General features: G+C 41.2%; 1 long non-coding RNA gene across 1 annotated transcript; it reads right to left on the bottom strand.

The window, feature by feature from the left end:
* On the bottom strand, positions 1-26,722 carry LOC144324740 (uncharacterized). Its single transcript, XR_013390172.1, has 3 exons — positions 26,594-26,722; positions 26,329-26,456; positions 1-452 (listed from the first exon to the last, which is right to left on the bottom strand). It is a non-coding gene; the product is annotated as an uncharacterized LOC144324740 (long non-coding RNA).
* Positions 26,723-27,636: the final 914 nt, after the last annotated feature.

Genomic DNA, 27,636 nt, shown 5'->3' with positions numbered 1-27,636 from the left:
TAATTCTTACAAACATCATATTTATTGAGTGAAAAGAAATAATGATTCTTAAAAACCCTCCCATACTGCTGAGCTAACATACAGATCAGAAGGCAGGAGGAATGTGGTTCGCTCCTGAGGGCTACAGCTGGACCCCGTGACTTGACGTTCAGCTCTGCTACTTTCTAGGCACCTCTGTGCAGATACTTGGCTCTCGGTCTGTGTTTATCTGTAAAATGGGGTGAACAACTGGAGCTGTGTGGAGGACGCATGGTGAGGGCAACCTGGCTGACGTACGTAAGGCCCTCGTGACCGCCTGGCACTTCTGAGGATGAGGAGGAGGATGGTTGTGCTCAGAGACACAGAAATGTGGTGGGGCACATGCACAGAGAATCCAGCTACTGCAGAAGTGGGAGTCGTGGTCGTCACTGACAGACAGAGGGCTCAAGTCCTTGGTGGTGGCTCTGTGGATCCTGGAATGAGGAAGAGCGTGGCTAAAGGTCAAACTGGTGGACAAGAGGACTAACCAACGTCGTTAAAGGGGGCGACACAGCTTCAATAATACTGATTTTGGGGGGATGAAGTTGGAAACAAACCTGGCGAGGCCACAGTCTGCACTGGGTGAAGTGCCTCGCTGGGATTCAGCACACACAGCAGTGTGTCCAGGCTGTGGTCTGTTTCCTACGACTGAGGACGAGTGCCCAGGGCTCCCCCCTCTCCGGGGAGCAGTAGACATTCCCCCCGGTGCGCCCACACAGCCAACATCACCCGGCTCCAGCGCCAGCTAATGTCCAAAGGACAGGCACCCTCTTGATGACACCGTCACCATCTGACAGGCCAACGGCACCTTTGAATGTGCACACGGGAGACACACGGGTCCTTTGGCTTCACCTGTCCTTCCAAGGACAGATCCCGTTTCAGGTGAGCACCCAGATCTTCTGGGAGAGCAACTCATTAGGAGCATCACACCAGCCTTGGTTCTAGGAGGCCGACCTCCCTCTTCACTTAGGGTCACCCACCCTCCTTCCTGTATCACGTTTCCACCTGCGGGGTCCCTAACCCAGCATTCTGTTTCCTGCTAGGTTTCCTTGCCCGCTACCCCAAACCCATCTGTGCCCAGGCCACACTCCTGAGCCTCCTTCTCCCGCCGGGGTCCCTGCCCCTTCCTCTGGCCTTCCTGGATGCCAAATGAAGAGCAAGGCATGTGTTCACTGGTAACCTCTTGCCCAAATTCTCAAGGCTAAAAATATTATTCTACACTAAACCCCGTAAGGCTCCTTTTGAAACATAGCCGAATAATAATAATCAATAAAATGCAATATATCTTCCTATTGCAGAAGAGTCTGGGCAAGAACACACAGGGCAGGAGCTTTCGTCGACTCTGCTTGCGCTGGGATCCTGGCACCTAGAATAACTCTTACCAAGCAGAGTGGCAGTGAGTCTGCCATCAAGTGACAAACAGCCACAGACGCAGTGGCTATTGGGCTTCGGAACAGAATAAGAAATTCAGATTCAGAATCACTCTGAACAGTGCCCATATGTCCCGGATTGACTGGGACAGACCTGATTTCAAATATTCTGTCCCATTTTCAGAGCATGTGTCAGACCATATGTCCACATTTATGTTTAAGAAAATATGGTATTCATTTCTTTAACAAGAAAGTAGACCCAAATCATGGGGAACCACTCCTGAATCTAAATTCTACCTCTGTCTCCTCGCTGAAGATCAAATGCAAATGCTCAGCGTCCCTCAGGACCGGCTCCGAGCAGCATCTACCGCTCGCGAATCAGAGTCAGACAGAGGCTGAACCCAGGCCCAGGCGCCAGCGTGGGAGGCAAACAACCCCGCGCAGGCCGTCCTGGGAGCCAGACCAAAAGGATTCGGATGGCTTCTTCATTCCCTGATCTTTGTTTTAAATGATCCACGAAAGCAACCTTGAAATTTTGCTCAATTTATAGCAAAGGAGACAGATTCAACCTCTCTGTTAGCAGAATTATGTGACGATCTCCTCTAAGTGGGTACAATCCCTACACCTTCTCCTGACGTTCGGGTTGGATTTTATACCACACGCTTGTACACATAACTGTCCGGTAACAAAAATAGAGGACAAGGAATAATTAATTGGCTCTCATTCCACTTTATTGCATATATCTTATTTTATGCTGTCTTCTGTAAGGAGTTACTTCCTTATGGGAAGGAACCATTCTTTAGAATGGCTATAAATGACATAATACAGCAGTATAGGGTGCCACTCCATAAATTCTCCTCTGAATTCTGAAGGTCACATTTAATACCGTGAGGCAGTTACGTCACTTAACAAAGGTCCCAAAATACCACTGGGACACATTGACCACCCAGAAAATATGTATTCATATAAAAACAAAAATACCATGCCATCATTGGGTTATTGTTCCATTATTTCAAAACAAGATTTATAACCTGGGTCAAATGATGTGTTATAATGTGATAAATTTATATCTGTATTTATTGAACATTTTCTTATTAAAGGAAAGTTGAAAATCTGATAGAGATAATCTAATTATAATATCTAATTACAGAATGAAATAAATCACTAAAACCAGCTTAATGAGTCTTAAATACTAATTAATATTCAGACAAGAAGCTGGAATTTTGACACTCCAGTCATGTAGTAAAAATACAGGAGCGCCTAAGCATGCAGGACGTTTTGTCATTTTGAATTTGAAATTCCTCACACCTTCTGCATTGTTCAAATGAGTGCTGCATTCTCTGAAGCTTTTGTTAATCATGCTCTGAGATCCGTCACTAAAATGCTATTAACGGCACCCACCATGTGGAAATTCTTAAAGAGATACTTTTGCTAAAAATCTGTTGGGGTGGGGGTACCCAGATAGTAGCGTGGTGAAAAAGCAGGAGTTTTCACCAGGAGAGTAGAAGACAGTGGCCCAGCCACAGGTACTCAGACGTGATTTAAACACTCCGTCCCCGCACCCACGGCCGCTCGCTCTGATGCTAGGCTGCAGGCAGGTGCAGAGGCCAGAGCCAGGCCAGACGCCCGGGCGCCCGCATGGCTCCCACCCTCACCACCCTCACCACCTTCACCACGGGAGTGGGCAGGGGCTCCTGTCCTGACTCTCTGTTTTCCCTTGGGCAGTCAGGGATGACAGCCTGGAATCTGGTTTGTCTGAGAATTAGATGAGTTGATACTCCCAACTCACGTAGGCTGGAGCCTGGCACTGGCAGGTATCGGCCCAATGCTGCGTCGTTGCTCCCAGCGTGGAGGCCCGGCATGCGGCCCACTCACGGGTGTGCATCCCAGGGCTCTAGTCCCGTCATACGCCCCGCTGATGGGTGTGCACCCCAGGGCTCTAGTCCCGGCGTACGGCCCACTCATGGGTGTGCATCCCAGGGCTCTAGTCCCGGCGTACAGCCCACTCACGGGTGTGCATCCCAGGGCTCTAGTCCCGGCCACCCCCAGCACACCTTGTATTCAGGGTTCGACATCAGCACGTGCGACAGACACCCATGGCCGCACGGGAAAGCCCAGGACACCGAAGAGAGAGCAGCACCCGAGAGAGAGCAGCACCCAAGAGCCACTCAGACTAGGTAACAGGGCGCGGGAGGGAAGGGGGGGAGACTCGTCACTTAATGAAAACAGAACGCTCAGGGTTGGCGCTGTCTCTTCAGGCGACTGATAGGATGCTGTCAAAGGGATCATTACCGTGACATTGATCCGTAAGGAGAGGGCTGGTGAATATTCCGCGAGCTTGTCAGGAACTTTAGAAAAGTAGCTTTGTTTTCAACTTCTCTCCTACTGGATTTAGGTCATGCCTGGCAGCAGCCGCAAACCGAGTCCTTCTCCCTCGCTTCCGTGCTCCTCGGCAGTCTGCAACAGCTGATCTCCCAACAACAGATTGGATGGAGTGTCTGTGTGTCTTTGCCACCTGCTTCATGTCTAGGTGTCACAGCGACATGGCTGATCCAGAAATGTTAGTATCCTACGGAAGGCGTCTGGGATCAAGACTGTCCGTCCCCATAATGTATGATTGCTCTGAATGTGACACGGTTTGCTTCTCAGGCACAGTAGAAATGAGTGAATAAGCGAGGAGTGTCAGGAAGCTGCCTTCCATTCTCAAAATGCCAAGCAGATGAGCAAATCCAGTTGCAGGTGGGCAGGAGGGTGGCATGCAGCCGAGCCCCACCGTGCCGGCCGGGCCTGTCGCTTCACACCTCGGCAGCATATTCTTCCTTTCAAATGTGGACAAGACGTCCATAAGCCCTTGGGCCACCCCTACTCTAACTTGCTCTTTCTCTTTATTAAAACCACTCAAAGCCACTTAAAATTAAAACAAGAACACTGATGGCACCCGTGGCGTCGTCTCCTCCATCATTTCAGGGAATGTGCCCTCCCCAAGGTCACGGATGAGCTGAGGGCAAACCATTTTCTTTTCTTCTGATGCTGCTTTGTTTCCCTCTTTCCTGGTTTCTCCCTCTCCTTTCTAGAACCTCATTTTCATAGGATGCCTCTTTTTCTCTTTACCTCACCCCCTACTGTCAATTAATTACTTATATTCTCAAGATTTCCTCTGAGTTTTTTTTTTTTATTTTCTGACAGTTTATATACATCTTGGGTAATTGTATCAGTTGCCACCTACAGGCTACAAATCCCAAATATTTACTTATGTGCAAGATAGATATGTTAAAGTATAGACTCACTCGCGTAGCCCTGCCTACAAGATACTTTCCCCGGATATATACTATACACATTAAGATAAGCACATTAACATTTAATTATTATTTTCCTGTCCTTAATCTCCCATGTGTAAATAGAAACCTCACTATCTAAATTGTCAGCAAAACAAGGACCCCAGCTGTATGCTCTGAGATTCCCCTTCTCGCTCCTGTAATCTATTTTCTAAACACTGACCACCAAACCCTGTCAGCTGTACCACTCAACTGTTCACGAAGTATTTCCCTTGCTTTCAATCCTCACCTTGATGACGTCTGCTTGCCCTATCATTTCTCATCTTGATGGCAGCCATCCCTTAGAAAATGATCTCCTGCCTCCAGTCTACCTCCTTTCCAATTCATCCTTCACACAATTCAAAGTGACCTTTTAAAACGCATATTTAATCATGTAGCTTCAAATCTCTCAACCTTTCCCAACTAACTTCAAGAGGAAGTGCAGACTCCTTCCCCAAGATGCTTCCTGCTCTGGTGTGTGCTTCCTGCCCCGCACATCTCCCTCCAGCGAGGCTCATGACCAGGACCTTCTAGTCACAGGCAGTGTCATTCAAACACTCCCTTCTGCGCACATACCAAGCATTCTCTCCCCTTGAATCCTCCCTTCCGGATCCCACTATCCCACATCCTTGTACTGGGAGGCCCTGTACACCCTACTGCAGCTGCTGTTTCTCTCGTTTCTGCCCTACCCAAAGGGCTGCTCTCAGGAAGGAAGTAAGTGTACATCAATTCATTCCCACAGGAGGGCCTAATCTAGTTGTACAATAAATGCTGACTGAATAAAAGAATAAAAATAAAAGATAAAATGCATTTATTCAAAAAGACTTATTGAGTATCTGTTATGGATCAAACATTGTTCTAGTGCCTAGACGTATCAGTGACTAAAACAAAGACGCCTATCATGAAGGTTAAACAAACATGCCTATCATGAAGGTTACACTCGCCTATGCAGAGAGGACAAGCACAAAAAAATAGGTATAATAAAAAAACAAATTGTATAATATGTTTGAAACTGATAACTGCTGTGGTAATTTTAAAAATAAAGTCTAGCATGGCAAAGACAATAATCAGTGTCTAGAGAGAAAGTGTACATTAACTGGCAGTGGTCAGGTGGGCGACATGGAGTGTGCCATGGAAACCAACCTGCGGAGGCTGCAGTCTGCAGACTGCGGGTCACACACCAAGGAGACTAGTGTGGACAGTGGCAGACGTCCTGTGAAGCTCCCAGGTGGAGTCATTGTGTCCCCCACGTCAAACACCCTGGTCTATGACTTGAAAAGATTCCAGAGCTTCTAAGAAAAACCACAACCTGTTCAATAAACTGGGATGGAAAGCTGCTCACAAGCCATCCAAGAATCACACATGAAGAGGACAAATCAGTTTTGAACTGCAAATAGACAACTTAAGTTTACATAATACCCAATGTTGGCAAACTACTTAAAGAAGTTATGTATGGCATATCCATAAGATAAAATATGCTTAAACAGTTACAAATCATGTTGGAGAAGAATCGCTAATGTGATAAGAAAGAGTTTACTATCTAATGATAAGTGACTAAAGATTATTCGATAATAGATGCAACAAGCTCCAATTTTGTTTATCATGTGCACGTGTGCATTATAGTCCTGGGAGAAATAAACACGGTGTGGAGTGGGAGAGGTGCAGTTTTTATATTCCTTGTAATTTTCTATAATTTTGCAAGTTTTCAAAAATGAATAAGCACCATTTTAATATCAAGAGAGAAAACAATGCTATTAAAAATAGAGAAAGCTCTGAAACAGAATCTAACATGATTTAAAATATACACAAACTGTTAGGGAAGCCTCACATATCATTGGGAAAGCAAAGCATCATTCCACACTTGATGCCAGGACACTGGATCGCTATTTGAAATAAAGCAAACAAGCAAGTGAAATGTAGGTCCTTCCTCACACCATGAACTAAAAACACATCCCAGTCATATTAAAAATCATATATTAAAAAAATAAACATGAAAACCTTTAGTTGAGTCTTCTGGTCAATGATGGCAGATTGGCCACATGTATTTACATACCCTTTTCCTTGTTCTCAAAATACTGGGAAATTAGAAAAAAATCTCTAAATCCATAGCAACCAAGAGGATGAATGGAAAGCAAAAAATTTTTTATGGAAGAGTCATAACTCACTTTGCAGAGAGGAGGAAGCTACAATAAAATATATACATAGGATGATATCAAAGAGAAGCAAGCGAATCTGCCAAACAAAATACCTGAAATCTCAGGGATTGTTGGTTATCAGTTTCACAGAAATGAAACAGTGAGGCATCAAACAGCAGACAGGTATTCTGACTGAGTACCCATGTGTGGAGTGGGCCCGCCCTTCGTCACACCTCCCAGCCCTGTGCATTCACTGTGATACTAACCAGCCTCCTCAGTAGTCCATCCACACCTCTAAAAAACAGAATACTGATTTATTTTATAAGAAGACAAGGAAGTAGACCAAGAGTCTGGGAACAGGATAGTTTTTTAAATACTGTATTAAAGACAGACCCTGGGGATCCCTGGGTGGTGCAGCGGTTTGGCGCCTGCCTTTGGCCCAGGGCGTGATCCTGGAGACCTGGGATCGAATCCCACATCGGGCTCCCGGTGCATGGAGCCTGCTTCTCCCTCTGCCTATGTCTCTGCCTCTCTCTCTCTCTCTCTGTCTCTGTGACTATCATAAATAAATAAAAATTAAAAAAAAAAAAAAAGACAGACCCTAAATAATTAGCTATTCAGCCACTGGAATCCCTAGCCCCAGACATATACTACTCAGGCAAGAGAATGGAGGATTGTTCTCTGGAGAAACCAAATAGGCTCATTTCCATTGACATATATTTGAGATCCTAAAATGCAATGACTGTCCACCCCCCATCCTGATCACTCCACAATGACGTGGACCAGTCTGCAAGCTTTACTCAGGCATTCTGAACTTTCAGTTAGCTCATTCATATGTTATTCACAGATGCATATACAGCTACCTCTTAACATCTGCAAGTAGTTTTCAATGAGATAAAGGGAAAAAATGCAATTGAACCAAAATGAGCAGAGAGGAAAGAGAGATAATGCAGAAAGGAAAAGAAACATTTAACAATTCTAAATCTTAGAGTGATAAGAAAAGACATTGCATCTATAAAGTAAAGAGCAGCATGCTGTGAAAAGCGTACAGAGGATAAGGGAGAGCCATTAAAATTCGTAATATGAAAAGCCAAGTTAAATATATATTCTCTCTATATATGTCTGTCAGTGGAAAAGTAGAAAAAAAATTCCTAAGACTTCTACAGAGAGATGAAAAAATGCAATTACATACAAGAGACCAAAACTTAGAAAGGCAGTAGCCTGTTAAGAAAGATATTTTGTGCTAGATAAGAGCAAAGCGTTCCCTTCACAATTGGAAGGAAAAAAATATCCCCATGTAGAATTTTATACCTAGCCAACTTATCAAATGACTGTGAAATAGATAGAATCAAGTAATTTTTTTTTTTAAATTCAAGGATTCAGAAAATCTGCCCATGATACGTTCTTCCTTTGGAAGACAATGGAGAGTATCTTTCAATGAGAGCTGGGAGTAAATCAAGAAAAAGTAGGTCTAGAATGCAGAAAGCACTCACCCAAATACTGGTAGGATATATGACAAAGATGTAGTAGGTCTAAACAAAACCAGGGCAAACTGCAAGAGAAGAATAAAAGGCTCTGAAAGGAAGTTCTCAGGAAGATGAAGAGATGGATTATTTGCCATAGTAGATCATCTGGAATGAAGTGATTACAAATGTGGCACAAATGATGGATCATTGGGAGAGCCATCAGGAAAAATTTATAGAAGAAATAGTGTACATGTAAATTTCTACTGGAGTTTCATCAAATAGTTATATAATTGTGTGTAGAGGTTGCATTGTGTCCCCCACAAAGATAGGTTAAAGTCCTAACCCTGGTGCAGGTGAATGTGACCCTATTTGGAAACAGACTCTGGAAATGTAGTCAGGTTAAGATGAGCACATTAGGATGGGCCCTAATCCAATATGACTGGTGTCCTTATAAGAGGACGAGAGAGAGAGAGAGAGAGAGAGAGAAGATCATGTGGGCTTGGACTTTCATAGCTATGACACAAGGAATGCCAAAGACTGCTGGCAAACTACTAGAATCTCAGCAGAGGCAAAGAAGGACTCTCCCTCAGACTCCAGTGGGAGGATGAGCCTGCCAACACCTTGATTTAGGATTTCTGGCCTCCAGAACTATGAGATAATAAATTCCTATTTTTTTAAGCAATCCAGTTTGTGGTAATTTGTTATGGCAGCCTCAGGAAACTAGAACACATAATGTAACCAACAATGTGATCAATATACATAATGTAATCAATATTTGCTAATTTAATAAAAATTATTATATAATTCTGTATTATATGAGGGCTAGTGATGTAAGGCTACTACATCCTTATTAATTATAAAACACATTTTATAGACAATGGCTTACTTTGATGAGTTAAGAAATAGCATTATAATGACCTTAAGCATGCATTTGTTGAACATTTACTATATAATAACTGCTATGTTTAAATGGAGTTAATATCAGAATAATAACAAATTTAAGTTAATATTTTACATATAATTGATTATATAGTAGGTAGGGTGCTAGGTGCTTACATATATGAATTTATTGGTCACTTTGGTAACTCTGTGGGGTATTTTTACTACCATCACTTCAAATTTTATGTGGAGAAATCAAGGGGAATTAAAAAACTAAGTAAGTGGTTAAATTCAGATTCAACCCAAACACTCTAGGGTCAGAGTCTATGCCAATAACCACAATAGATGACTTCTAAGACAAATGGTGAGGAAATAAAGCAGTAAGTGGAAATAAATTGCCTCCAAGATGGTGGATAACAATACAGGTCAACTCTCATCCATTGATGGCTGCACAGCTACTGTTGGCACGTCAATTCAATTTTCTAATGCAATTCTAGTCACATCTATATAGATACACATGCTCACCTACATGACAGAAATGTTGTGGCAGGTCACCAAAAGATGTGAGGAGTGGAAAAAATAAATATATTGTGGCATATCACATAATGGAAAACTACACAGTAAATACAATTAGTGAGCCACAGTCATGTCGGCGTACTTTGGAAAACTAAGCAGAATCTGCCTTAAACTGTGCACAGATACACCCAGCAATTGCTCTTCCCAACCAAATAGGGACAGATGTTCACCTTCCAAAAGGAAGGATTAAAAATGCTCGAAGACCTGTAAGTGATCACCCCAAACTGCACTCTCTGAATGTCCTCCCAATTAGAACAGACGTATAACTTGAGGTATATTCATCCAACAGGAAACCGTGGAGCCATAGAACCACAACAGAGATTAACCTCACACACGAAATGTTGAGCCAGTGAAGCCAGGCAAGAAGAATAGATGCTTAATGGTTAGTTTTGTGTAAATTTTTAAGAAACTTTTCCATGATTTTAGGAATCAGATGCATGGCTACCTTCCAGGAAAAGGGACATCACAGGAAAAGGGGGCAGAGATGAGGTCAGATGTGCCAGTAGCGTTCCAAGTCTTTACCTCAGTGGTGTCGGCCAGAGTGTAATCATGAGTATTAATCACTGAACTGTGTACTTACGAGTTGTGCACTTTGTATACATGTATGTTCAATGGAAATTTTAAATGAATACCTTAGCAAATACATCTTCTCTGCGACCTTCAGGAGTAGAGTTTTACCCAGTGTGAGAATATAGATAAAGTTGTAAGCAATAAAACCTCTTGAAATGAATAAGCCTGGTGAAGGATAAAGGCAGGGACAGAGATTTCTGCCCTGGCTCAGCTGCGTTGTGTTTGTTTCCTCCCAGTTACTTGATTAATCTTACGGGCAGTGTTGGGTGGCAGGTAACGTCTCATCAGGGTCTTGGAGGTATTGAATGAGCTATCAACTGGTGTCTCCCTTCTTCTCCAGGCAGCCTATATTCCAAGCCAAGTGGTGCCCCCATTTATTCCCTCTTCAAAATGATTTCCTGTGAAATTGCCATAGAAGACGTTCATTGTCTTATGATATTCTATACTTGATTTTTAAAAGGTTTTTCTTAGACTTTTCACTTGCTTTTTCCTACTGAATCAGCAGTTAAGCTCCTAGAGACTAGAAATTGTGCTACTCCTGCAACTGTAAATTTCCTTTCCCTCTAAAATGAGATTAATACCAGCAGTTTTAACCATATTATACTCTGTAGGTGTAAGGCATCCCAAATATAAAGGACTATTAGCATGAATGTCTAGTTCTTTTACAGCACCTGATATGGACGTACTGAGGTGTTCAGTCCAGCTTGTCTGTCTTTCCTCTGGCTCCTTTCCTGAGGCTGTGCTCCTTACCCTCTCCTTGTTTTTTAATTAATTTAATTTAATTTAATTTAATTTAATTTAATTTTATTTTATTTTATTTTTTGTCATTTCTCCTTGTGGTCCCATCCAGTCTCCTCCAAAGTGACCAGTTGATGTCTATTGCTTATGGTTGACACCCAAAAAGAGTAAGCAATAGATTCATTTTCTTTCTTTCTTTCTTTCTTTCTTTCTTTCTTTCTTTCTTTCTTTCTTTCTTTCTTTCTTTCTTCCTTTCTTTCTTTCCTTCTTTCTCAGAACCCAATCCCAAATATTTTGGGTTAATTCCATCTTGCCCTCTGCTCCCACTTTTCTTAGTTTCCAGGACTTTTTACTTCTTGCTTTACATCTGATGCTCTTATTCCAGCTCTGTGTTTTGAGAGTGCAAACATTCTGGTCCCCTAGCATCAATACTGGGCTTTCTTTTAGTCTTAGTTTCCACCTGATTGTCCATGTGATGAAGAGAAAAATGATCCTCCATCCCTGACCTTCTTAGAAAGATGGATTCTGATGAAAGTTTTGTGTTTTGCTCACAGGATGTGAGAGATGGGAATGTGAATGGGGAAATGTTGGGGGAAGGAGGGTTCTAAAACCAAAAAAGGTATGAATTACCTATAGCAGTACTTCTTAGCAGGAGCAATTTCATCCCCCCCAGAGAAATCTGGCAATGGCTTCATTTACATTTGGTGCTCATAGGAGGACAGTGCTACTGGCTTCAGGTCAGCAAAGGCCATAGGTGCTGATGGACATCTACAGGGCAGAGGAGAGTGAAGTGAAGAATTACCTGGCCTCCAATGTCCACAGTGCCAACGTTAAGAAACCCTGACAGGGGGATTTTGGATTGAGGGAAAGAATAGTGGGGGAATTGTGAGCTTTTAGAAAGAAAGCAGGTGGCTGGACAGGTCTTTAGGTTTTAATTGCCAGAAGAGCAGGGTTGCAGTTGCTGCCAAGTAGAGAGAAACAGACAGAGGTGTCAAAAGAGAATCTTGAAGAAGCTCCTCATGTTATTCAATGTTATTTTCTCTGCCAATTCTTCACTAGTTAAGACATCTTACTTTCAAGATTTTGGAGTCAAATTTGAGTTTCTTTTGGGTGTGACACCATTTGAGATAGCTAACAGAGAAGATCAGGAAGGCTTCATTTGTGGGGTCACTCATACAATTTCTACTTCTTGACACTCTGTATAGCTCTTCTTAACCCTTGAGATGCCCACGGGGACCTAGCTATATGACCCGTTACCGATGGACATGTCCTGGCCCTTCTGAAGAAGATCTAGACCTTTCTCTTCATTCCTTTTTGTATCTGACAATGACACTCAAGTAATTTTGCCTCTTTTGGTGGCCTCCAGATTTTATGAGGTTTCTGCCCTGTGCACTTGAACTCATTTACTCATTTCAGGAGACTGTTTATGTTGATCCTAATGGTTGCAGCTAAGCTGTTTGCAATCTTGTCAGGAGAAGGAAGGCTCAATTCTGGCAGCTGAAATTTCATGTTTAATGCAGACATAATATGAAAAACAACTGCCGCAATCAGAAAAACCCCCAGGGAGAGACATGTGAAAAGAGGATTTTAGATAGCAATCGTATGTGTTAACTGAGGATCTAGCCCACAGATGAAATCATTCTTATTACAAAGCTCCAGTCTGTTATGGTGCTTGCATTATTTTCCCCAAAGATTTTCATTACCTTTGTTTTTAAGGGTCAGAAAAAGCATAAATCAAGGTTAAACTTCCAGTAAGAAGGAAATACATTTAAAATATTACATCAGTATTTATCTTGGGGGAAAGAGATACATAGCCTTGGCTATATGAGAACGCATACATTTAAGTAGAGAACTGTTACTGACAGTTATTGTTGGTTGTCTACCCAGCATCCTTCCTCACTTTTTTCTTAATGGTAGGGAGAGCCTCCAGTTTTGTGTGGTATCCAGCTGCCTCCTTCACTGAGCCAATCATGGTGTTCTCAATCTCCTGGCCAGTGATGAGCTTGGACATGAGCACCTGACACAATTCCAGTCAATCAGATCTGAGAGGAGTCTGATGGGTTTTTAAAAGGAAATCTGGCTTTGCTTTAGCTAAGAGACACAAGGGAGAGCTGTCTCTTATTCCTCCAGAGAATACTTTCCTGTCTGGATGTGATGTCTGGAATGACAGCCGTCTTATAACCATGAATATGGTTCAGCTGAGTGATAACTAGTGGCCTGAGGAAGATCGAGAAGTCTTGAGGAAGAAACTGGGTTCTTAACTATATGGTTGCAACGTTTAATTAACCAACTGCTAAACCAATCTACTTCTGGACTTCTTGCTTACGAGAATAATGTTTAAGTTGATTTGAGTTGTGCTTTCCATTTACTTGACTTCAAAGAAACTGATGAAATAACTTTATATCTGACACAGAAGGTGAACTATTCTCTTTTATAAAAGAAATATTAGGAAATACCAGCTGTGTATTAGTGAGTCAGAAAAATTGGTAGGCAATTTTTCATTCTACACCAGAGGGAACATTTTATTTGGGAGAAGGCCATGTGACTTTGGTCTTATCTTCACATTTTCTTGGACAACTTGCCTCAACATCATCAAGTTTATGAGTTGCAGATGTTTTGTTCTATATATTTCACATAAACATTATTATGTGTTCACTTAACAATTAATTCCGGAGTTATTGTGAGTGGGGTCTCACTGTGTCCATTTTCATCTTCAGAACATATACATGAAATATCTCATGGTCAATATCAGTCTTCATTGCCCCTACTATCCTTTATTAGATTTATAATTTTTTTTGCATGTAATCTGGCATTTCCAGGTCAATAGGCACCTACATGTCCTCTTTAAAACTCGTAATGATCTTCAACAAATGATTAAGGACCCAATTATATATTCTGTCATGTGTTCAAACATGACTCTGAGATTGTAAGAGCATTGCAAACAAAGACATCAAAGATGACTCATATTTACTGAGTGGCTACTACTCTTTTCATCACTATTGACATCTCATATTCATGTAGTGTTTTGGGAATTATAAATTAATTTTATATGTTCTTATTTTAATGATATTGACACACATCCAGAGCTGTACCAGATGATGAGGGAGTTTAAGAAAAATACAAAACTGGTTTGGCTAACTGAAATATTGCCCAACAAATGCTTTATTGAAAAGTTTTACTTAAAGCCAAGTGTTAGTGAATTTGAAAAGGGACACTGGATCCATAATTTTGCAATGAATCATAGGATTCATTATTTTAGTGACATGATGGTCACCAGCAGAAATGTAGGTATGTTACAATAATATGATTAACACAACAACAATTATTTTAATTAGTGTCTCCATGGCACAATTCTAGGTCCAAAAGGGATGGATAGAAAAATTCATTAAAAATCTATCATCTATCAATCATCTTTTAATTGATCTTACTTAAAGAATGTCATTCCTATGGAAATTACACATCTTAATACATTAATTTTTCAGAACTAGAATAATCCTAAAATTTATATAGAACCACAAGAGACCCAAGTAGCCAAAGAAATCTTAATAAAGAAAAAAACTGGAGGTATCATAGTTCCAGATTTCAAGCTATATTACAAGTGGTAGTAATTAAAACAGTATGGTACCAGCATAAAAATAGACACATAGATCAATATAATAGAACAAAAAAAACCCAAAATAAGCTTATATTATTTGGTAAATTAATATTTGACAAAGGAGGCAAAAAATATGCAATGGGAAAAAGTCTCTTCAACAAAGAGTGCTGAGAAAATTGGACAGCAACATAGAAAAGAATGAAACTGGACCATTTTCTTTCACCATACACAAAATATACTCAAAATGGATTAAAGACCTAAATGTGAGACCAGAAACTATAAAAATCCTTGAAGAGAGCACAGGCAGTAATCTCTCTGACATTGGCCATAGTGGCATCTTGCTAGATAGGTCTCCTGAGGCAAGGGAAATAAAAGCAAAAATAAACTATTGGGACTACCTCAAAATAAATAGTTTCTGCACAGTGAAGGAAACAATCAACAAAACTAAAAGGCAACCTAATGAATGGGGGAAGATATTTTTAAATGATATATCAAATAAAGGTTTAGTATCCAAAATATATAAAGAACTCAATACCAAAATAATAATAATAATAATCCAATTAAAAATGAGAAGACATGAGCGACATTTCTCTAAAGAAGACATACAGATGGCCAACAGACACATGAAAAGATACTCAACATCCCTCATCATCAGGGATCCACTCTATCCTTCACCAACACACCTGTCAGAATGGTTAAAACTAACAACACAAGAAACAACGGGTGTAGGAAATATGGAGAAAAGGGAACCCTCTTGCACTATTGAAGGGAATGCAAACTGGTACAGCCACTTGAAAACAGTATGGAGGTTCCTCAAAAAATTAAAAATAAAACTACCCTATTATCCAGGAATTACACTACTGGGTATTTACCCCCCAAATACAAAAAGACTATTTTAAAGGAATACATGCATGCTTATGTTTATCGGAGCATTGCTTACATTACAAACTTGTGGAAGAAGCCCAAGTGTCCATTGATAGATGAATGGATAAAAAAGAGGTGGTATATATACAATGGAATATCGTTCAGCCATAAGGAAAATGAATTCTTGGATTTGCAACAACATAGATGGAGCTACAGAGTATAAAGCTAAGTAAAATAAGTCTGCTAAATGAAATAAGTTAACCAAAGAAAAACAAATACCATATGATTTCACTCATATGTGGAATTTAAGAAACAAGCAAATGAGCAAAGAAAAGTAGAGGGAGAGAGACAAACCAAGAAACAGACTCTTGACTATAAAAAAAAAACTGATCACCAAAGGGGAGGTGGGTGGGGGATGGGAGAAATAAGGGGTGGAAATTTATATATACATATAATTTTTATATATTATATATACTTATATATATTATATTATATATATATAATTTTATAATATATATAATAAGTTTCTACTTGAACCTGAAATTAAATTGGAAAATTCTAGGAGAATTATCTACAATGCAACATAGTGTATTTCTCTTCACCACATACAGAAATTATTAGATACATATATATAGATATATAGATATATATATCACACACACAAAGATATATATATATATATCCCTTTATATATATATATATATATATATATATATATATACATATATATATATATATAGCTTTTGTATTTTTACCCATGGAGAGCTAGCCAAAAAGTTTGATTGATATTTTTAGCATGTTTTTTTAGACAGCATGACATCTTTTTAAAAAAGAAAGCAGTAGAGAAAGTGATCTTTCTTAGAGGTAAAATAAGTCCCCATGAGGTCATGATAATAGAGAATATACTTGTTCTGATTCAGAATTTCCCATTTTAGAAGTCAAGAATATCACCTAAACTCAAAGTCTTCATTAAAAGTCCAAAAAACATGAACTTTGAAATGAGGCAGATCCCAGGCTTCCCAATTATGTGACTGTGGAATATGTACTGAACTTCTGCAGTCTTAGTTTTCTCATTTATAAAATTAAAACAAATACTAGCCACAGTCTACATGTGAAAATCCTCAACAGAATAATAGCAAGCCAAATCTAGTGACATACAAAAAAGATTGTACACAGTGATGAAGTCTGGTTTATCCCAGGAATGCAAGGTTAGTTTAACATGTGAAAATCCAGGGAAACAATATGTTACTAGAATGGAAAACAGAAAACACAATAACTTCTGTAGATTAAACAAAGTCAAAATCAACTACCCCTTCATAATAAAAAGACACCACACTAAGAAGGGAGACTGTTCAACTTGATAAAGAATATCTAAAGATTTCCTATAGATGTATAGAAAATCTATAGAACTCCACAGCTGCTATGGACTTTGGTTGTGAAAGACTGAGTACTTTGCTACTAACGTAGGGAACCGAGCTGGCATGAGTGCTCTTACTGCTTCTAGTCCACATTACAGTGGAAGTTCCGGCCAGGGTAATTAGCCAAAATACAGAAATAAAAGGCATTCTGATTGGAAAGGAAGAAGTAAAGTCACCTCTATTCGTAGACAGACAGCATGATCTTGCAAATATATGAAAGCCCAGGAAACCCACTATAAAGTATTACAACTAATAAAAAATTTCAACAACTTCAGTATACAGAATCAACTTTATTTCTATATACTAGTAATGAAAAAATCTAAAAATGAAATCAAGAAAACAATTTCATTTACCATACCATCCAAAAGATAATTACAAATAAAACAAACAAAAGAAATGCGAGACTTAGACTCTGAAAATTGTAAACCATTTTGAAAGAAAATGAAAGGGATCTGAATAAGCACAAAAGAGCTCATGACCATGGATCAGAAGATTTTATGTTGGTAAAATGGAATATTTCCCAAATTAATCTGTAGACTCAATGCAGTATCCATGATAATCCCAGGTGCCATTTTCTTCCCAGAACCTGACAAACTGATCCTACCATTCACATGGAAATGCAACAGAACTAGAACACTCAAAACAATCCCTAAACAGAAGAATAAAGTTGGGAGTCTCATGTCCTGATTTCTAAACTTATTATATAGCTACAGAAATTAGGAAGTGTGGTACTGACACGAAGCACCAGCATAGGAATAGACATACAGATTAATGGAATAGAACTGAGAGTCTAGAAATAAATTCTCGCATTTATGGGCAGTTGATTTTTTATTTATTTTTTAAAATTATTTATTTATTCGTGGGAGACACAGAGAGACGCAGAGACACAGGCAGAGGGAGAAGCAGGCTCCATGCAGGAGCCCAATGCAGTACTCGACCCCAGGACCCTGGGCCCAAGGCAGACTCTCAACCACTGAGCCACCTAGGCATCCCATGGGCAGTTGATTTTAACGTGGATGCCAAAAGAATGACATGAGGGAAAGAACAGTCCTTTCAGGAAATGATGCTGGAGGGCAGTCCCCGGGTGGCTCAGCGGTTTAGCGCCACCTTCAGCCCAGGGCGTGATCCTGGAGATCCAGGATCGAGTCCCACGTTGGGCTCCCTGCATGGAGCCTGCTTCTTTCTCTGCCTGTGTCTCTGCCTCTCTCTCTCTCTGTCTCTTATGAATAAATAAAATCTTAAAAAAAAAAATGATGCTGGAACAACTGGATACTCACCTAAAACCATATGTAAAACGTTAGCAAGGGGCGCCTGGGTGGTCAGTTGGTCAAGTACCTGGCTCTTGATTTTGGCTCAGGTCATGATCTCAGGGTTGTGAGATCAAGCCCCATATCAAGCTCTGCACTGGGCATGGAGCCTGCTTAAGATCCTCTCTCCCTTTCCCTCTCTCCCTCCCCCTCCCTCCCCTAATAAAATAAAATTTTAAAAAATTAACTAAAAATGTATCAAAAGACTGAGCTAAAACTATAGAAGTCTTAAAAGAAAACAAATATGTATCTTTGTGATCTTGGATCAAGCAGTGGTTTCTTAAATATTATATTGGAAGCACAAACAACAATAAAAAGATAGATAAAGTGGACTTCCACAAAATTAAAAACTTCTGTGCTTCAAAGATATCATTAAGAAAGTGCAAGTCCTTGGGACACCTGGTGGCTCAGAGGTGGAGTGTCCGCCTTCAGCTCAGGGTGTGATCCTGGTCCGGGGATCGAGTCCTGCATCGGGCTACCTGTGAGGAGCCTGCTTCTCCCTCTATGTCTCTGCCTCTCTGTGTCTCTCATGAATAAATAAATAAAATATTAAAAAGAAAAGAAAGTGAAAGGCCACAAAATGGAAGAAAATTTAAACAAATCACACATCTCATGAAGGACTACTATATAAAGAACTCCAAAAACTCAATAATACAAATAAAAATAACCAAATTAAAAATGGACAGAGGAGGGATGCCTAGGTGGCTCGGTGGTTGAGTGTCTACCTTCAGCCCAGGACATGATCCTGGAGACCTGGGATCCAGTCCTACATCGGGCTCCCTGCAGGAAGCCTGCTTCTCCCTCTACCTGTGTCTCTGCCTCTCTGTCTCTCTCTGTGTGTCTCTCATGAATAAATGAATAAAAATCTTTATAGAAAATTCACAGAGGATTGGAATAGACATTTCTACAAAGAAGATATACAAATAGTCAATAAGCACATGGTTTAGCATAGTCATCTGGAAAATACAAGGCAAACCAAAAATGAAACACAACTTCACATCTATAACCAGGATAAAAAAGACAGACCAGGCAGCCCCAGTGGCTCAGAGGTCTAGCACCACCTTCGGCCCAGGGCATGATCCTGGAGACCCGGGATCGAGTCCTGCGTCGGGCTCCCTGCGTGGAGCCTGCTTCTCCCTCTACCTGTGTTTCTGCCTCTCTCTCTCTCTCTCTCTGTCTCTAATAAATAAATAAATAAATTAATTAATTAATTAATAATAATAAATAATAAATAAATAAACAAAAGACAATAAGAAATATTAACAAAAAAAGGGAGAAATCAGAACACTTATACACTGTTGGTAGGAATACAAAATGGTACAGTCACTTTACAAAACTACCTGGCAGTTCCTCAAATGTTAAACACAGAATTACCATATGAACCAGCAATTCCACTTTCAGCACATACCTAAGAGAAATACAAACACGCATCCACATAATAACTGCACACGAAGGTCTGTAGAAGGTTTGTTCATCGTGAGAACCAGTAAGTGGAAACAACCTTAATGTTCATTGATTATTGGATGGATAGGTAAAATGGGGTGCATCCATTTCATTCCAAATGGAATATTACTTGGCAATAAAAACTTGGCCAAATAATACAATTATTCTATGTTACACCATACAACATGGGTGTGCCTCGGAGACATTACGCAGAATGAAAGAACCGAGTCACAAAAGACTAGTACCCAACCAGGGCTTAGAGGGCTGAGGGGAAATGGGTAAGACACAGGTACCTGGGGGTGGTGGAGATGAGCTAACGTTAATTGTGTGATGGTTGCACGCGTCTGTGTATGAGCTAAAAACCACTGAATGGGCAATTTAAATGAGAGAATTGCGTAAAGTGAACTATATCTCATCCTTATATTTCACATATTTGAATACATTTATGTGTATATATGTGTGTACACCTAACGCATTAACATAGAAAAATAAATACTAACAGAAATGAAAGTGAGAAAAATAGACAAATTCACAAATGCTAACGATAAAGAAGAAATGGATCATTTGAAACTACAAGGAGCCTCTGCTCATCAAATCATATGTATGTATGTGCACATACCTACACAGTTTACAGTTTTTGTTCTGACTGGAAGCTCTTGTATAACATATAAAAAATTTTTAAAACATCAATCAATAAGCTTTAAAAACCAAATAATTCGATTCCAAAAATGGACAGAAGATTTGACTAAGTACCTTTTAAAAGGTTTTCAAGGTAATTTTTCACTGAGGAAATGCAAATTAAACCAAAACCTTTGGTACCGCTGCCATTCCCCCCGCAAATGGATTACGGAGAGGGAGGCTGACATTTGAAGCATCTGTGCTGATGTGGAGGCGCTGAACTCATCCACTCTTCCGGTGGGAGTGATTTATGTAGACGCGCCAATAGTATTCCCCAAAGATAAACATTTATTTTCCAGAAATTCACAACCCAGAATTCCTTTCCAGGTACGTACCCAAGAGCAATGTGCACCTGTATGCTCACCAGAGATATGCACAAATATGTTCATAGCAGAGCTATTCCCAACAGCCCCACGCCGAACCTGTGCCAGCGACCAGACCACAGACCAGACCAGCACAGGGGGGCGCATCCTGCAGGGGAACCTTGCGTGACAGTGAGAGCATGTGAACCACAGCCGCGTGGAACCACAAGGATACATCTTGCAAGTGGTGCGCAGTGGTGTAGATGAGGCACAGAGCACACACGCTGCATCATTTCATTTATATAAAACTGACACCCAAAGGAAGCTCATCTGTGGTGTTAGAAGTCCAGACCGTGGTTAGTCTGGGGAGTGGGGCAGGAAGAGAGGCTGGCAGGGACTTCCGAGAGCCACGCATGCCGTGCCTGTTGATTTGATTGGCTTCTCATTACACAGCTGTTCTTACTTGTTAAAGTTTACTGAGCTGCACACCTCTGATTTGTGCTGTACGCTCAAGATTCTAAATCTCCTTTCCGACGTGTGTTATGATTTCATCAACTGTCTACAAAGTCAATGAAGATTAAGCTATATATAGTGCAGGCATCTTATGCGTGTCACAAAATGGTTGAGAAGTATGGGAAGGGTACGATTGAGGATGGTGCTGATTGTGCAGGGCTAGGGCATGGCAGGAGCCTAGGGCAGGGTCACCCTGGGGCGTGCACGCTTACGAGGTCTGGCTTTGGGTGAGTGGGTTAACAGCTTGCAGATGCTACCGATAACGACTTAAAGTATGAGGAGTAAATAGAAGCTTGGTGTAGAAATTTGAAGAAGAGGTGATACAACATTGAATCGATGTCAGTGAGGGTTTAAGATGTATTTTAAAGGGGGATTGGCAGGAAGTGTCATTGGCACATAAGCTGGTGAAGCACACGGGCTCTGGCCTGAGCAACCTGGGAGATGGTGGTGTCGGGAAGAAGCCAGGAAAGGCACAGATTTGCAGCGCCCATCAAGAATACCATGTTGAGCATGTTTAAATTGAGACATATGTGGAGAATTAAAGGTGAAATGTCAGGTAAGCAGTTGGATATATATAAATCTGATTCTCAAAGGAGACATCTGGGTGGGCCATATGAATTTGCAAGTTATCAGCATAAAAATGGTGTCAGAAAGTTCTTGGAATGGATGAAATACCTAGGAGACGAGTGTATGTAGAGTTGAAATGAGACCTCAGATTGGACTCTGAGTGATTTTAAGATGAAGGTTTGGATGGAGAGGAAGAGCCATCAACGGAAAAAAAAAAAAAAAGCCAATTAGGTAAAAGACATCCGAGAGAATTTGTTGTAAAAAAAAATGTTTTGGGATAGTTCAGCTCTGTCAGATGAGACTAAAAGGTCGAGCAGGATGAAAACACGGACGTGACCATTAAGGTTGGAGATGTGATATCACGGGAGACTCGTCAGGAGAGCATCGGCGGAGTGGTGGCCAAGGAAGACACGGGGACACAGGGAGGGAGGAAAGAGGCACAGGCCACCTAGACTTTTCTCATGAGCACTTCTCTGTGAACAGAAGAATATTTCAGTAACAAATACCTTTGTCATTATGATGAGATGACCTGTCAATGATCCAAGGTCTGGAACATAATAGGTGCTAAGCGAATACTTAGGAACGGGAAAATACTTGTATCATGACTTCCCCCAAAGGCAACTCAAAGTGTTTGTCCGCACGTCCAACAGAAACGTGAGCTACGTGGCTGAACGCGCTCTTGTGCAAGAATGTACATTTAGCCAGTGGTTGGGATAAGAAGTGCCCTGACCCCCCGGTTGACAAATGTTTCCATTCCAGGCAATGAGAGCTGTAAATATCTGTGCAGAAACCAAAGCAGTGAAGAGATTAGCGTTGGATGGTGGGCGCAGACAAGAAGATCCGCCCTCCCTGGTGTGGGTGGGCCTCCCCCAATCCGGTGAGGACCTGGTAGGATCACGAGGAGGAGAGAGGTGACTCAGTCCTGACTGTTTGAGTCCAGCATTGGTCTCTTGGCCTCTGTGCCCCTGGTCCTCAGCCTTCAGAGCCAGTCTGGAAACTCCACCACCAGCAAGCTGGTCCTCCCAGTGGCTCTCCTTACCTGTGTGCGGTTTCGCCGTACAACCCTGACTAATATATGAACATCTTCTTATTTCCATTGTAATTTCTTCTTTGAATCATAAACACTTTGACATGTGCTTTAACATTCACAAATTTACAGGAGGAAAATAATTTTTTGTTTACTATTTTCTGTAGTTGATTTTTAATTTTATAAAATTGGACTCCATTGGGGGATCCCTGGGTGGCTCAGCGGTTTAGCGCCTGCCTTTGGCCCCAAGGCATGATCCTGGAGTCCCGGGATCGAGTCCCACATTGGGCTCCCTGCATGGAGCCTGCTTCTCTCTCTGCCTGTGTCTCTGCTTCTCTCTCCCTCTCTGTATCTCTCATGAATAAATAAATAAAATATTTTAAAAAGTAAATAATAAAATAAAATAAAATAAAATAGGACTCCAAGTATAAAGTCTGAATGATCTTTTTTTGGTATCTTAAAACTTCCTTTGTTATTAAATATATTTTCTTTTAAATGAAATTTCCATGTGTACTTTTAAAAATGTGTGTTCTTTAATTGTTGGTGTAGATGGATATTGGATCAAACTTATCAGATTTGTGTAAAATGTTTTTTTTTCTAGTTTGCTAATCTATTCATTTCTGAGAATACTGTGATAAAAATATTTAAGTAAGGTTCTAGCTTTTCCATTTATGTAATTTTGTCAATTTTTATTTTACATATATGAGATTAAATTGTTAGGAACATACAAGATTAAGCTTTTTTGTGACTTTTTACAACTACCTCACACCTAAGAGAGATCTTTGGCTTTTTCTCTTTGATCTATGTTTCTGATATTAATATTACAATTGCTCTTTTTTCTTATTTATATTTGCATGGCATATCTTTATCTGTGTCCTTTAACATTTCTGTCATGTTTTATGTGTGTTTCTTATAAAATGCATGTGGCAAACATTATCCTAAAATTTTATTCTGGCCTCCCTGGTTAACAGAAAACTCTAAAATATTTACATTTGTAGTGGTTATTGATATATTTTGATTTATTTTCACCGGCTTATTTTTATGTCACTGGCTTGTTAAACATTCTATTTCTATACTTTCTGGTTATTGCCATCAAATACTAATTATATACTTAAGAGTGTCAAAATGTAATGAACATTTCTATCTTTTTATAAAGGAGCAGAAGTACTTTTAAACCATCTAAATGTAATCCTGTTTGTGTGTGTCCTTCATGTTATTCCTTAACTTTCAGAGGGTTTTCAGATTCCAAGTATTTGTCTTCTCCTTTAGGATCATTCACTACTTAGTGACTTATTTGTCCCGTATACCCTGTGCATCCTTCCTCATGGGCTCGAAATTTCCTTCCCAACAGAGCATATTCTCAAGAAGAGCTTTCTGTCAGTATTTACATGAAGCCTTTAATGTCTCTGCACTTCTGAAAGACACAAAATTCTAAGTAGACAGTAATTTTTCCTCAGTATTTTGAAGATATTCTCCTACTCTATTCAGGTATGTACTTTTTGTAGATAAGATCAATAAAATGACTAGTATAACCTCACTGAAAGTTAGTATATATATCCTCAGTGTCCATAAGTGAAAAAATATTAAATAAGAATGGATAGAAAATCCCTTATGGTTCAGTAGGGGAAACAGCAAACGTCCTTCTCATGGTGTGATGGACACGGGGATGTGTTCTCTGTATCCCTACTATAGATACTGTCAGTAGGTGTCCTCTCTAGGACAGCTCACCCTGGCCCTTACCTCTGCTGCAGAAAGCAATGCTGGCCAAGGTCAATGTCATGGGGGCAGGGTGGGAACGAGGAGAGATTACTTCCGGACCACCCAGACCATCTAGATAATCTTCCTATTTTGAAGTCAGCTGACTGGTGACCTTAATTCCACCTACAGCCCTAATTTTCCATTACCATGGAGCATGTTCAGAGATTCTAGGATTGAGACGTGGATATCTTTATGACATGTAGGCGTATTTCTCAATATACCACACAGGTGTTGCACTTAATCTTTAGAGTAGCTGAATCCCAAAGAAGATCAGGGTTAAGCTCCCAACCAAGGCAGCTCAGCATTCTGGTCGGGAAAGAATGCAACCCTGACACATGGGTTGTTGAACGTCTGGGCTGGTGACTTCCCATGTTCCCCTGAAGGCTTGTCCTGCATAATTGCCCACTTCTTCTTGTTAAAAACAAAGACTGTCTCCTAAAGAGAATGCAGAGCTGCTCCCTGATAAGACTTCCCCCACCCTTGCTGGCCATTAGATCATAATTAGGGCTATGCCTTGGCTGGAATAGCTTGGGTCTGACAAGGAGTTGTAAGATTCAGATAATATGTACTGGCAGGAGCCAGAGGAGAATGCCCAGGACTGGATTCTGAGGAATGTTTGAGCAACAGTCCTGGACAAAAGCTTTTATAAGAGAGAGTGTATTGATTTGGAAGCGGTTTTGAGATACGGGATTCAGCATCCTGGCAAAGCCTAAAGAGATGGTGTGAAATCGCTACTGGGGTGTTTCCTGGGATCATGGAAAAATCAATGGGCCATGTTAAATGAGCTGAAATGCCAGAATTGCATGGCAGACCGTGGAAAGAGGAATTGAAAGACGAGGAAGTAGGCATGCTGAGATGGACGTGCTCGGTATGTCCAGATCACCCACCAGATGGAATACTTGCTATTTACCAAACCAAGAAGGAAGGCAGAGGAAGAGAAGCACCCACACCAACAAGGCCCTAGTGCTGTCCTGTGTGGGCCAGGACTGAGGAAGGATGATGCTGTTACAGAGTCAGGCTCACTCTAACCACAGGGATGGCAAGACTGTGCAGAAATAGAGGCCAGGTGGCAGCGCGTCAAGATGGGAAGCCAGGTGGATGCAATTATCATCATGACTGGCAATGTTGGAGTGGTAGCCAATGAGGCCTGACCTTCAGAATTATGAAGATGGTTTATAGAACACAGTACCCCTGGGGGCAAAATAGACAGATAGCCAGTCAGACTGCTGCTCGATTCATCAGAAGAAATCAAAGATGGATGAACGGGAAACTGAGAGCAGTACCCTTTTGTGCAGTCTCCAGACCTGAGCCAGTTTTTGGACCCAAGACTCAATGATTGAAGAGGAGGCCATGCTCCTGGGAGGAAGGATCTTGAAGCACTATGGCAATGATGCTCCCAACCCCCACTAAGGGATGTATGCCATTTCCTTGGGTAACTGTACACCAGGCAGAGGGAAACACACAAACACTTCCAGGGTCATTGGACACGGGTTCAGACTTGATGGTAATACCTGGAGACCTGCATGGTCATTACTACCCCTCTTAGGCTTTGGCATGTGGGTCAGGTAATAAATGGAACCTAGGTCACTGTCCAGCTTGCAATGGATCCATCAGCTCTGCAGATTCACCAGGCTGTCATTTGGGAAAGATATACTGGGCAGATGGTGCGAACCCCACAATGGGGCATTGGCATGTAGGGTCGGAGACATCGTGGTAGGATCGCCAAACAGAAGTCTCTGAAACTGTGTCCCATCCCCATCCCAGGCAAGATAGGAAATAAAAACCAATACCTTATGCCAGAGGTAATGGGGAGGATTAACCCCACACTCAAGGAGCTCCAGCAGGCCAGGTAGTGGTCCCACTACCTCAGGTCTCCATTTAATTCACCCTCTGGCCCTCTGAAGAAATGAGGTTGATCCTGGAAGAGGATAGAGTCTGTCACAAGTGTAACAAAGTACGAACCACACTGACAGCCAGGGCCAGCAGCAGAGCAAGCTGGCGTGACTGTGGCACGGCACACAAGGCCTTCGATGTAATGAACATGTGCTTTCCCACCTCCATCAGGAAAGCAGACCAGAGAGTCTCATTCACGTAAAACTGGCAATAGAGTATTTTTACATTTTCTTCCTGAGCTATGTTTTCTCTTCCGCCCTCTACCATGAAGTGGCCCAAAAGATCTGAAGCACCTGATGTCACATTGACCAACTCTCTGTGACCTCATTCTTCCCTGACCAGCAAGAAGCAGCTGGACTGTTGGAGGCTCTGGTAATCCACACACTCCAGAGTGTAGCAGAATAACCTTCACACATTCAGGAACATGCACCTCAGTGAAACTGTTAGGGGTCCAGCGATCAGGGCATCTTGTCCAAAACAAAGGACAAGCTATGGCATCTTGCCCTCCACCACAAGGAAGCACACCCCTTGGTAGTCCTCTTTGGATTTTGAGGCAGCACATTCCATACTGAAAATACTGCTGCAGTCCATACACAGTAACACGAAAGGAATCCAGTGGAGCCCAAATCATGAATGGCACTGTAGCAGGCCCAGGCTATGGTACTACCAAGACTCAAGCCATGTGACCCAGCAGATCCTATGATGTCAGAGATATTAGTAATGGGAACAGGTGCAATGTAGATTTTATGGCTGACACCATGATCGAAAGGACAAATGTAAGACTCTGGACTCGCAAAGTGAGTTCAATTTATCTGCAATGGACCATTGCCACCTTTTGAAAAATAATAGGTGGCACGCTATTGGTAGAGACAGAATGCCTGACCATGGACCTCCAAGTGGCCATGCGTTTGGAATTGCCCATCATGACCGGCCAGTAGGCCATGTAAATAGGCTGGGAACAAGCTACGGCATGATGGAAGTGGTTTGATGGGAACAAGCAAAAGTGGGATTAGACACAAGAAGCTGTATGAGCAGATGTCCTTGACTCTCATGTGATCTCTCAGTATCATGGCATCAGCTGTCCTCAGCTCATACCCATGGTTGTAGGAGAAACTAATGACAGAAGGAAGAGCCCAGGCTTGGTTTGTAGATGCATCCACTTGATATGCAGCTCGCTCACAGGTAGTCTTGAAAGATGGTGATGA

This window comes from Canis aureus, chromosome 12 (genome assembly GCF_053574225.1).
Source record: "Canis aureus isolate CA01 chromosome 12, VMU_Caureus_v.1.0, whole genome shotgun sequence".
In the NCBI taxonomy this organism is placed as follows: domain Eukaryota; kingdom Metazoa; phylum Chordata; class Mammalia; order Carnivora; family Canidae; genus Canis; species Canis aureus.
Note: the sequence above shows the minus strand (reverse complement) of the source record. Positions and strands in the feature narration are given on the sequence as shown.